The sequence below is a fragment of the Echinops telfairi genome, unplaced genomic scaffold (assembly GCF_000313985.2).
Source record: "Echinops telfairi isolate 266 unplaced genomic scaffold, ASM31398v2 ScPeMD7_2;HRSCAF=8, whole genome shotgun sequence".
Classification (NCBI taxonomy): domain Eukaryota; kingdom Metazoa; phylum Chordata; class Mammalia; order Afrosoricida; family Tenrecidae; genus Echinops; species Echinops telfairi.
The window spans coordinates 51,456,553-51,467,923 of NW_022103898.1; the positions used below are offsets into that span (position 1 = coordinate 51,456,553).

Consider the following 11,371-nt stretch of genomic DNA (forward strand, 5'->3'; position numbering starts at 1 on the left):
AAAAGAAAACAAAAAAACAACACCAAAAAGCCAATGATGCACACAAAAAAACAACAACAAAAAAGAAAAGCCTGTAGTTAGTTCAAGGACTGTTTGTTGGCCTTTAGGAGTGTTTTCCGGTTGAGTCTGTTGGGGCGCCAAGCCCTGGCCCTAAAGTCTATTTTTGGTATTCCCTGGGGACTTTGTTGCTCTGTTCCCTTGCTGTGCCAGACTTGTTGCTCTGTTCCCTTGCTGTGCCAGAATGCTTCTTAGCAGTGAGAATGGTGCGCCTTCCTTTCAAGTTTCTGACATTTCTTCATTTTGGACATGGTGCTAGAGGAGGCCGTCATGCTTGCTGGAATACAGTTAAGAAACCTAGTTTAAGGGCAGTGGACAGTTTCTGGTGAGAAAGGATGAAACCATTAAAACGTTCAAAGTTTAATATAGCGTTTCAATTGGACAAAGGAGTTAGGAATCTGAAGTTGGTTTGGAACATTCATCAGGAGTCAGGGACGTGTGGTGGTCAGGAATTTCTTGGCATGTACCAATTCCTCAGCTGATCCACCAATTGTGAATTTTGGATATGGGCCAACCAAGAAGCTTTTTATTTACCTTAGTTTTATGGCAAAGGTGTTTTTTGACAGCTGAGGTTTCTCAATCTTGGCACTGTGGGCGTTTGGGGCCAGAGAATTCCATGGTCTGCCCTCTGCACTGTAGGGGTATGAGCTGCACCCTCACTGCAGGACTGAGAGGGCTAGAGGCAGGGCAGTCTGTACACCTTTTTACCTCCTTGATGTGTTTGGCAATGCCACCTATCCTGGTAAACTCTTCCTCTTTCTTTTCCAGCCAATGAAATTTTAAGTCACGAAAAAAAAAATGTTAGCTGTTTCACCGTCATATACTTTGTGTGTAATACAATTCAGTTGTTCAAATATAATAAAGGGTTGTGCGATCATCACCGCACACACAAAAGAAAAGGACACCATGCTTATTAAAGTAGAGGGCCAGTGGAAACGAGGAAGATCTTCCACTGATGCACTGACAAAGTGGCAGTAAGAAGCTGTGATTGTGAGGATTGCATCGGACCAGTCCGAGTTTTACAGTTGTACCTGGGATCACTCTGAGGCAGAACTGTCTTGACAGCACCTACAAGAAAAGTGACCTAGTGGCACAGTGAAGGTTGGTGTCCTGTGGGGTTCATGGTTCAAATCCACCAGCCTTTTTATGGAAGAAAGATGAGGCTGCCTGCCCTTGTAAACACATTTGGTCCTGGAAATCCAAAGGTGTAACTCTGTCCAAGAGGGTGGGAATTGGCATGACGGCAGTGGGTGTGGGTAATACGCTAGTCAGCACTCTCATTATTACATAATTACAATGATGCTTTGATTCATGTGGTTTTGTATGCTCACACTATAAGCGCTATTTTTGTTGATGCCGGTGTTTTTATAGTCACTGATTTTATCCAATTTTCTGATTCTTTAGGTATAATGTTGGAGTAATTGGTATTTATGAATGTATATGATGACTTGTTCAAGAATGAAATAGTAACTACAGAGAAAAGGAGAAAAATAAAAAAGGCTCCCACTTAGTTACTAATAATTTGTAATTCAATGTTGATTTTTAAAAAGTTTTGTTGTTAGCATCCATATAATCTAAGAAATATTTAAGCAATTTAAAAGCATAGTTATCACATACTATTCTGTGATTAAAATAATAAACATTACTAAGTTTTCTGTTATCATTTTGTATGGGAGGAGGTCCCAGGGTGCTGCATGACGTCATGAATTACCGCTCTGGATGACACCAACCCTAAGTTATGTCACTGTAAGCCACGACAATGTACTTGCTCACACAGCTCAATGCGCCAGTTTTTGGCAAAAAAAACCCCAGGATACCTCTCTTGCCCCGTGCACTGTATTCACCTGACCTCCCTCCATGTGACTTCTTTTTGTTTCCGCGAATGAAAACAAACATAAAAGGACAGTGATTTGATGACATAGAAGAGATGAAGAAAAAAATGAGGGAGGTGCTGTCAGCTATCCAGATGAGTTTGAAAAATGTTTCTAAGAATGCAATCACAGATTCGACAACTTTATTAAGTGTAATGGGCAGTACTTTGAAGGTGATAAGGTTTGGTAAAAAAAAAAATTTAAATACATAGCTTTGAAAAAAATTGTTTTTTGGGGGGGGTTATCCCCTTGTAATTCACTGCACCCTAGTCTTGACAGTGTTTATTTTTTTATGCATAGAAAGGTAGACTATATACTACTGGTGGCGCAGTGGGTTATAGACATTGGGCTGCTAACGAGAAGGCTGTCTGTCTGAACTCACAGCTGCCCCAAGGGAGAATGCTGTGGCTATCCCCTGTGGGGAAGATTTACAGCCTCACAAACGCTACACAGTGTCACCGTGTGTCAGAACCCACTTGATAGGAGACAAATACTTGACTTAGTGATATTAGATACAAACTATACCTAATTATTCTGACTTATGTACAAATTTGACTTAAAGATAGATTTAGAAACAGGACCTGTTCATAATCCAGAGACTGTTAGTAGCCTCATCTGTATGCCAGAATCCCCTTCAGCAGGTCTGTTTACAGTCGCACCATCTTCTTTGTTTCTTATATTTGTACATCTTCATAGTTTTCCACAAGGGGTCCCATTGTTGAGATATATTTCCTATCTTATCTATTTGAAAAGCTCCTATTCCATCTCCCTGAAGCCATCTCTTCCTCTTGCTATAGTTCCCATAGCAATTTGTTTATATTTTAATTTAGAAATAAATGCCATCAGTTTGTTTACATTTTTAAAAAGAAATTATTTTAGGTGTCTGCTGTTGTTTATATGTGAGTAACCAGTATGGAAGCTCTCTCTGACATCCTCTGGCTACACAAGGGAGAAGAATCCATCTCCAACACAAACTCAAGTTTGATTGCCATAGAGCAGGGGTCAGACATGTCTCTACCCTCCATTTGCCTTGTACTCTGACACCAGCTAGTCCTCCAAGGCACTCTGTAATCGGTGGCAATGGCTACACAGAACTCACAATGCTAAGTGGCATTGAGCTTGGCCCAACGTATAGTGACCCCATACACAATGGAACGAAACACTGCTCGGTCCTGTGCCAGCCTCACAATTCTTGTGCCTGAGCCATTGTTGCAGCCACTGTGTTGATCCATCTCAGTGAGGGTTTTCCCCTTTGCTGTCCCTCACTTTACCAAGCATGATGTCCGTCTCCAGGGACTAGTCCCTCCTGACAACATGTTCAAAGTATGTAAGACGAAGTCTTGTCATCCTTGCCTCTAAGGAGCACTCTGGACACGCTTCTGGTACAGAATTTCACCTAGAGAAATTGTACTGAGTCTCTCAGGAGAGGGATAGAAATCACCCCACCAGACAGTATGCAGTCATACAGTCTGGATACTGGATACTGACTTGCTGGTGCTTTACTGCCCCCCACCATGAAAACAGGCTTTTAAATATTTGCACAGGAGACCGCTAGTAGGCTCTGCTGGACGTAGCAAGAGTTTCTGGGATATGTAGTTCCAAGACATTGCATGGATTCTGCGCATGCTTAGTCCAAATCACTACCTTTGCTCCCATGCCATACTACAGTACTTTCAATATTCTTTGCCAGCACCACAATTCAAATGCATCAATTCTTCTTTGGTCCTATACAGTGTCCAACCTTCACATGCACATGAAACAATTGAAAATACCATGGCCTGGGTCAGGTGCATGTTAGTCTTTAAGTAATATCCTTGCTTTTCAACACTCAAAAGAAGTCATGTGCAGCAGATTCACCTAGTGCAACACACCTTTTGATCTCGACCACTGCTTCCATGAGCATTGATTGTGGATCCAAAGAAGACAAAATCTATGATAACTTTGATCTTTTCTCCATTAATCGTGGTGTAACCTCTTGGTCCAGTTGTCAGGATCAATACAGACAATACTCCTGATTCAGGGGTTTTATTAGGGAAGTTAACAGGTTGCCACAAGCCTGGATCAGAAAACATGAAGGATATTGTTACTGTTCCACAGCAACCACTCTCCTCAGCCAGCAGCCAAGTCCTCAGCCTCTTTGCCCTGTGGCTCCTTGGCCTCCACCTCTGTGCACCCAATAGCCCACCTGCTGCCCCACTTCCCCCTCTCAGGCTGAGGGGCACAGCCTATCTCCAGTGCAACCGGCTCTGGCGCTTCTGCCTCTGCCACTTCAGGCAGGGGTCTTGAACACGTGTCAGTGATGGCTTTCCCTCCTTGATGGTCTTCAGAATGGTCAGTGGTGGCTTTCCCTCCTTGATGGTCCTGGGAATGACCTGTTCCTGCTTCTGAGATCGCTCTCTTATAGTCTGGAGAATGGTAACTGAAACTGATCAATTGCTTCTATTACTGTTTCACACAGCCTATCTGTATACACGGAAAAATGGAATTCATGACCATCGATTAATTCTGACTCATAGAGACCCTACAGGAGTTGCCCTGTAGACTTGCCATGTGGGTTTCCAAGGTTGTAACTCTTTAGAGGAGTAGGAAGTCTCATCTTTCTTCTGTGGAGCAGCTGATGGTTTTGAACTGCTCACTCTGTGGTTAACAGCCCAACACGTAACCCCAACTACACCACCATGGCTTCCTGTTTGTACAGTCCCCCCCCCCCCAACCAATCATTTGGTGGGAGTTACAGAGACATGGGTAGAAGAGCTAGATTCAGAAATTCCCCATCACCACATGCATTTACTGATATGCTTTGAGTGTTAACTGTGTGCTGGGTAAAATGGTTGGCTGCCAACCCATCCATCAGTGGTTTGAATCCACCAGCAACTGTGGCGGTTACAGATGTGGTTAGCTTGCTTCTGGAAACACGATGGAGCAGATCTGCTCTGTCCTATAGGGTCGCTGTGAGTCTGAATAGACTTGAGAGCAAGATCGTGGTGATGTATTGGAGGTGAGAACTATCCTTCCTAACTGTATTACATTACCAAGAACTTACATAATACAAGTCCGGGACACAGTAGGTGTTCTCCCAAAATGTTTAGAGTGAGTGGCTATAATTCCTTTCTTCATGTGGTTTATAAATTGACTTTAGAATTAGAAGCAATATCTAAGGAGCTAAAAGGAACTGCATACATTGTATGTGACTTTAGAAAATATTAGTCATTCATACACAGATATATACCAGTGTACTAATCCTAGCATACTAGTACTAGTGTACTAAGATGCCTCCCAATAAAATTGCCCTTATAGAATTATACTTTTAAAAGTTCAAATAATGGATTTTGCAGAATTATTAAAAATTACTTTAAGAAGCAGCCTAATAATATGTGTCCAGAACCAGATTAAAATCATTACCATCTCCAAAGAAAGAATGTACCCATCAGTGGCAGGGGTGGTCAGCCTCTTTAGCAAACAAAGACTAGGAATGCAAAGGTCTTGGGAGAGCCTTTCTGCTCCATTCAGTTTGGCAGGGCTCTCCTCCTTTGTGAAGATGCATGTTGCCGCCGCCGCCACCGGCAGGCTTTCTCAGCTGAGGCCAATAAACACTGGATCCCTCTAATTAACCCCTGTTGTTCATTTTCCATATTTACCAAGTAAACTCGCAGTTATGCTTTCTCCCTTGCGGGTCTGCCTTCTTGGAACACACTTGCTGGCCAGGATGACTTTAACATTCCTGTTTCTGACATTGCTATATATATATATATTTTTTTTTTTTTCTTTTTCATTAAAAATCAGTAGTTATTTGACTATCAGGCCTCAGACTCCTGGGCTACATCAATATGCCTTTGTCTGTTTGGCGTACTATGCTCTTCTTTTGCTGATGAAATCATAGTTGTGAATCTACAAAGCTGAGGATCAAACCCTGCCTGTGGTGCAGAGGAATACTTTCCCCACCCCAGTGAGCACTTCAGTGGGATTCCTTCCCAGGCAACCTCAAGACAATCAGCCCGATTGTGCCATTGGCAAACATTTATTGAGCTCCCCGCTGCGTTCCAGGCAGTGGGGTGCAAAAAGAAAAGCCGCACTTCAGGAACTTAAATTATGTGTTTTTTTCCCCTTAACCCAGTGATTCTCAACCTTTTACTGGTTATAATAAAATAAAAACAAATTTAGTATTAAGTTGTAATACCTTACTTCTGATATTTTAGTGCATCAAAAATGTATTCATTTGATGTAGAATAAAGGGATGGGCTCTGGAATCAAAAAAATACTGAATATATGTGACATATGCCAGCTGCCTGACACTGGATAAATTACTTAACCTCTCTAGGCCTCAGTTGATTCAACTGTGTCTCCCCCCCGCCCCTCTCCGAACAGCTTTATTTCAGAGTGGGCCATGAACGCATAGGGGGTGGGCTCCAGCAGCTCGGGCTCCTCCCACTGGTCCGCACAAAGTGGGCCTCTCTTGCGGGGGCAGGCTGGCTCCTCAGCTGCACCCGGGTGCCCTCCTCCTTCTGGTCGTGCTCCTTCCCGCTTCAGGAAGCTGTCCCGGCGCTTCGAGGGCTCTAAGTGCTCCTTAACCAGCTTGTTGACAACCATGCCGGCGGCGTGCTGGACCACGATGGAGACGGTCCGGTTTTGCTATGGTCGCATTTGTGCGGCATTCCCTTCTGAACAGTTCCATGCCCTGGGCGTCCACAATGGCACCTTTCTTGTCGATCCCCATGTATGTGGCCATGCTCCTGAAGGGCCTGGAAGACAGGTAGCGGTGTCCTCCTCTTTCCCTTGGTGATTGTTATTTGGGCAGGTCACTGCAAGATGGTGGTTCCCGCCGAAAAGACGATTCAACTGTTTTAATAGCTAAACACAATCCTGTTTTATCAAATTTTGATAAATTGAATAAAAGGTATCAAATTTGCTTTATCAAGCTTTCTATTTAGAAGCTCTGAAAAGATTGTGCTAACAGTGTACGACAAAAGAGGCCTGATTTGTGGCAGAGCAAGGCACCCAATCTGTCAAAACCTCAAATTCACACACACACAAAAAAAACCCTCAAATTCACTGCCATTGACTTGATTCCAGCCTGTAATAATGATCACTATAAATATTATAAAAATATTATCTTTATTAAAAATATAAGTATATTAATAAGATATTGCTTCAATAATAAATCCTAATGAGAAGGGTTAAAATATTTTTTTACTTGAATATACTAGGGGGTACCCCCCAAAAAACCAGAACTGCACTAGGCGAGCATCTAGGAACTTGCTCTGAGTTAGTGCACCCAGTGGTATCACAAGGAAAGGTTCTCTCTGGTCACAGCGAATTTTTTTGTAAAAGCAGTTTCATTTGAACCTCATTCTTTGTGATAGCCAATTTAAAAGAACAGCATGCAGCTGTGAAATTCTGTCTCCTGCTCAGGAAAAATGCCACAGAAACTATCATGATTCTGAACACAGCTTAGAAGGACAGCACTATGGGAAAAACTCAAGTGCACGGCGTGGTTTTCTAGTTTCAATAAGGTGAAATGTTGGTTGATGACTAACCTTATTCTAGACATTCATCAACTTCCTGAAAGGACGAAAGCATACATTTGGAGTTTGTTCCACCAGGCCAGACAAATAAAGATTTGTGAAAAAGATTTGTGTAACAGTGTGCGACAAAAAAGGCCTGATTTGTGGCAGAGCAAGGCGCCCAATCTGTCAAAACCTCAAATTCACACACACACAAACGGTAGACGGGGGACTGGTTTTGCCACCAGGACAATGCACCTGCTAACACAGCCATCTCAGTGTGCCAGTTTTTGGGCAAAAAACAGCATGCCTTTCTTGCCCCATTCAACTTACTCACCTGACCTCGCTCGCTTCATGTGACTTCTCTTGTTTCTGCAAACGAAGAAGGACACGAAAGGACAGTGATTTGATGACTTAGAAGTGGTGAAGAAAAAAACGAGAAGTGCTGTCAGCCATCCAAACAGATACTCAGTTTGAAAAATGTTTCCAAGATTGGAATCACAGATTTGACAACTGTATTAAGTGTAATGGGAAGTACTTTGAAGGGCTATAAGGTTGTTTTGTAAAAACATTTTAATACATAGCTTCGGAAAAAAAATTCTGTTTGGGGGGCGGGTACACCCTTGTAAATTGGATATGTCATCTGTCATCCAATTCATTTAAATTTCTGCCCCTGTGGCAAGAAATACTGAAAACATCGGCTCATATAGATCCACAGTCCAGGTCAGAGTTAAATACATGTCTCATCATCCATTGTCTGTAGATAAATGGAACCATCTTTGATGAGTTCGAAGTTTTCTGTGGGAGGAAAAAAATGATGATAAATTCATGTTTCAATTTTACCCCAATAGCATAATATTCAAAAGGATTATGTGATATTTTTAGCTTTAGAAGATTTCTTGGGGAGATAATAACAAGCTTTCTTACAGTTCACAGAAAATCCTTCCTTCATAGTGGAAATTTTGCATAATTGCTTGCCTTGTCTCTACTTTCTGAAAAAAGTGGCTGAGTGGGTAGGGCTTCTTTTACCAGCACCCATAGGCTTCGTAAGGAGCCCAAGTGCTGTAGTGGCTAACAGTGGCAGTTCCGATACAACACTTCTTGCTCTGTGGGAGAAAGCTGTGCCAATTTGCTTCTGTAAAGATTTGCAGCCTTGGAAACCTGTGTGACAGTTCTACTCTGTCCCAGAGGGTCACTGTGAGTTGCACTCAACTCCACAGTTGGGCTTGGTTTTGCTTTGATAATGCTTTGTGTAGAACCTTGAATGCAATGTTTACCTTTGTAACATTGTCAAAAATATCTACCTGGTAACAAAACCATGAATAAACTTCCATAAAATTTTTTGAGCAGGCTAACCTTCCTCTTAAAGCAAAGCAACAAACAAGTGATGTTTATGCATGAATTTCAATCACCTTAAGAGTGGCTCCCTGAAAAAGTGAACTGTGTGTAATGGTCCATTACATCACCAATGGAGATGCACTTTTTACTTTGATCTCTTTTCTAGACACATTTTTCTTGAAAAGGCTGACGTCAGAACCAAGCTTGATAAAGTCGGTAACATTCATAGTAGTCGTGAAGACTCCTCTCATCATTGCTGGCACAGTTCAACTTGTGTTGATGCTAAAAGCAAGTACTGACAATGTATGGAGCATCGTCAGCAAGGACAGGTGCTGAGCTGCACCTCTCTGGCACTCCATTTGTGCCCAAACATTCTCTTTACACTAGTTTTTCTTGACAAAGATTTCTTCTTTTCACCACTTGACCATGCTAATGACTTGTAATGTTTCTGAATCAGGATTAGAATGATAGCAATATATAGAGATTGCAGGCTTGGTTACAGAGACCAACAAAATAAAGCAAAGGTTGCAATAAGTAAAAGCTCACCCTTTTATATGTGGTGCATATGAAAGTTACACTATACTATAGTCTATTAAGTGTGCAATAGCATTATGAAAAAGTTTGAGATATTTTGAGACTAATCAAAATGTGACAGAAACAAAAATGCAGTTATGTGGGTGAAAAATTTTTGCTGATAATCTTGCTCCATGCAAGGCTGCCACAGACCTTCAATTTTTTTTTTAAGAAAAGCAATTATCTGAAAAGTACAATAAAGTGAAGTGCAATAAACAAGGTCTGCCTGTACTTCTTGATGGGAGGCCACAATCGAGAACAATAAAGGAGACACTGGTCACACTCAAGCTGGTATAAATAAAGAACAATAAAGGAGAGACATCAGCAGTTTTATCCAGTTTGTTTGCTAAAGGAGAATGGCTTAGAAGGTAGTTTAGTGGTCTGCGTCCAGATTTTAGGGAAAGATCAGTGATTCTAGAGTGGATAATGGCTTTTGAAATTGATGTGGCTTCAGTCTTCTTACTTTGCCTCAAGCCACACACCAGTTCAAATACTTCCAAACTCTGTGGCTTTCTCAAGTTTTCTCCAATTTTCTGGCTTTTGTTTGGAAAGAAAAAAATGAGGACATTTTAGGTTGCTCCAATACAACTTGGCGCACATCCAGTTTTTGTTAACAGTTGTAAGCTTTTAAAATCAAACTGAAAAGTTGGACAATCAGAAAAGGATGACAGAAAAGCTGTAATAAGTTAGGTTTAAAGGAGAAAGGGGTCATTATTTGTGCCAAACGATGCTGAAATATCAAGGATAAAAAGAAAACCAAACTAAACAAAGGATCTGAGCACTGGTTTGGCAATATGGAGGCTGTTAACATTTTACCAGAGTGGTGAGTGGTCCGGGGAGTTGTGAGAACCAAAGCCCATAGGAATTTATTAAAGCATGGTCATTCTGGAAGTAGCAGCAGTGACTAAAGATCATTCTTCCAAGGGTTTTGACTGTGAATAGAGAAATGAAACATTGACTACAAGGGAGTCTGGAGTCAAGGGAATTCTTTTTATTTAAGAGGGTATAGTAGGCAGAAGGGCCCCACAAAGATGGTCACATCCTAATCCTTTGCACCTGTGGATATGAATCAAGGTGATTAATGAATGAACCTTAAGAAAGAGAGATTCTCCTGGATTATCTTGGTGGGCCCAAAGCAATCACAAGAGCCCTTAAAAGTGGGAGAGGCAGGAAAAAAAAGTGGGAGAGGCAGAAGAAAAAATCAGGGGACGCGACTGTGAGGGAAAGGCACAGAAAGGTGTACCTTTGCTTGCCTTGAAGCACACAGAAATCTGAGCAGCCTTCAGAATCTGGGAAAGGCCCTCTGTAACTGTCAGAAAGGAACTGTGTGGTGTAGTAAGGACCTATCCTTTGAGTTGCTAAGCATGGCATAACACCCCCCACCACCACCACCACCACCAAGTGGCTCCTTGGAAGAAAGATGAGGCTATCTCCTCCCTTAAGGATTTAAAACCTCAGGAATCCGAAGGGGCAGTCCTACTGTTTTATATGGTCAGTCTGTGTTGGAGATGATTAGATGCAGTGGGTTTTTAGAGCCTCCAGAAAGTAATGCAGCCCTGCCAGCCCCTTGGTTTTGGCCTAGTGAGATCTTTATTGGACATTCACCCTACAGAACGCTAAAATAAATCTGAATTGCTTATGCTCCTAAATTTGTGGTAATTTGTTAAAGTGGATAACAGAAAACTCATTCAGAGGGAATATAATAGAGTGCATTTATATGTTGAAGGGTGTGATTCCAGAGAAGACAATGATTATGCAGAAAAGAACTAGTCTATTGTATGACAGCAATGTCCTGGAAAATGGAAAGACATTGATGGGAAAACTGCTTTGAGGAGAGGAGAAAAATAAGAAGGCAGAGTAGATCCATATGTGGGAATGTGGAAAAGAGCTTCACGGGAAGATGACCTCCACTCTGATCGATCCTACTAAGTCAAGGAAACCCGAGGGCAAGTTTATCAACTGAAAGTGAAGTTAGGATGAGGCGACACTGAAGGCCTAAGGACTGACAGGAACTCGTCATTTGGGAGCACA

The 11,371-nt window shown here is 41.9% G+C and overlaps 1 pseudogene; it reads right to left on the minus strand.

The window, feature by feature from the left end:
* Nucleotides 1-6,242: 6,242 nt before the first annotated feature.
* On the minus strand, nt 6,243-6,717 carry LOC101653216 (annotated as a pseudogene).
* Nucleotides 6,718-11,371: the final 4,654 nt, after the last annotated feature.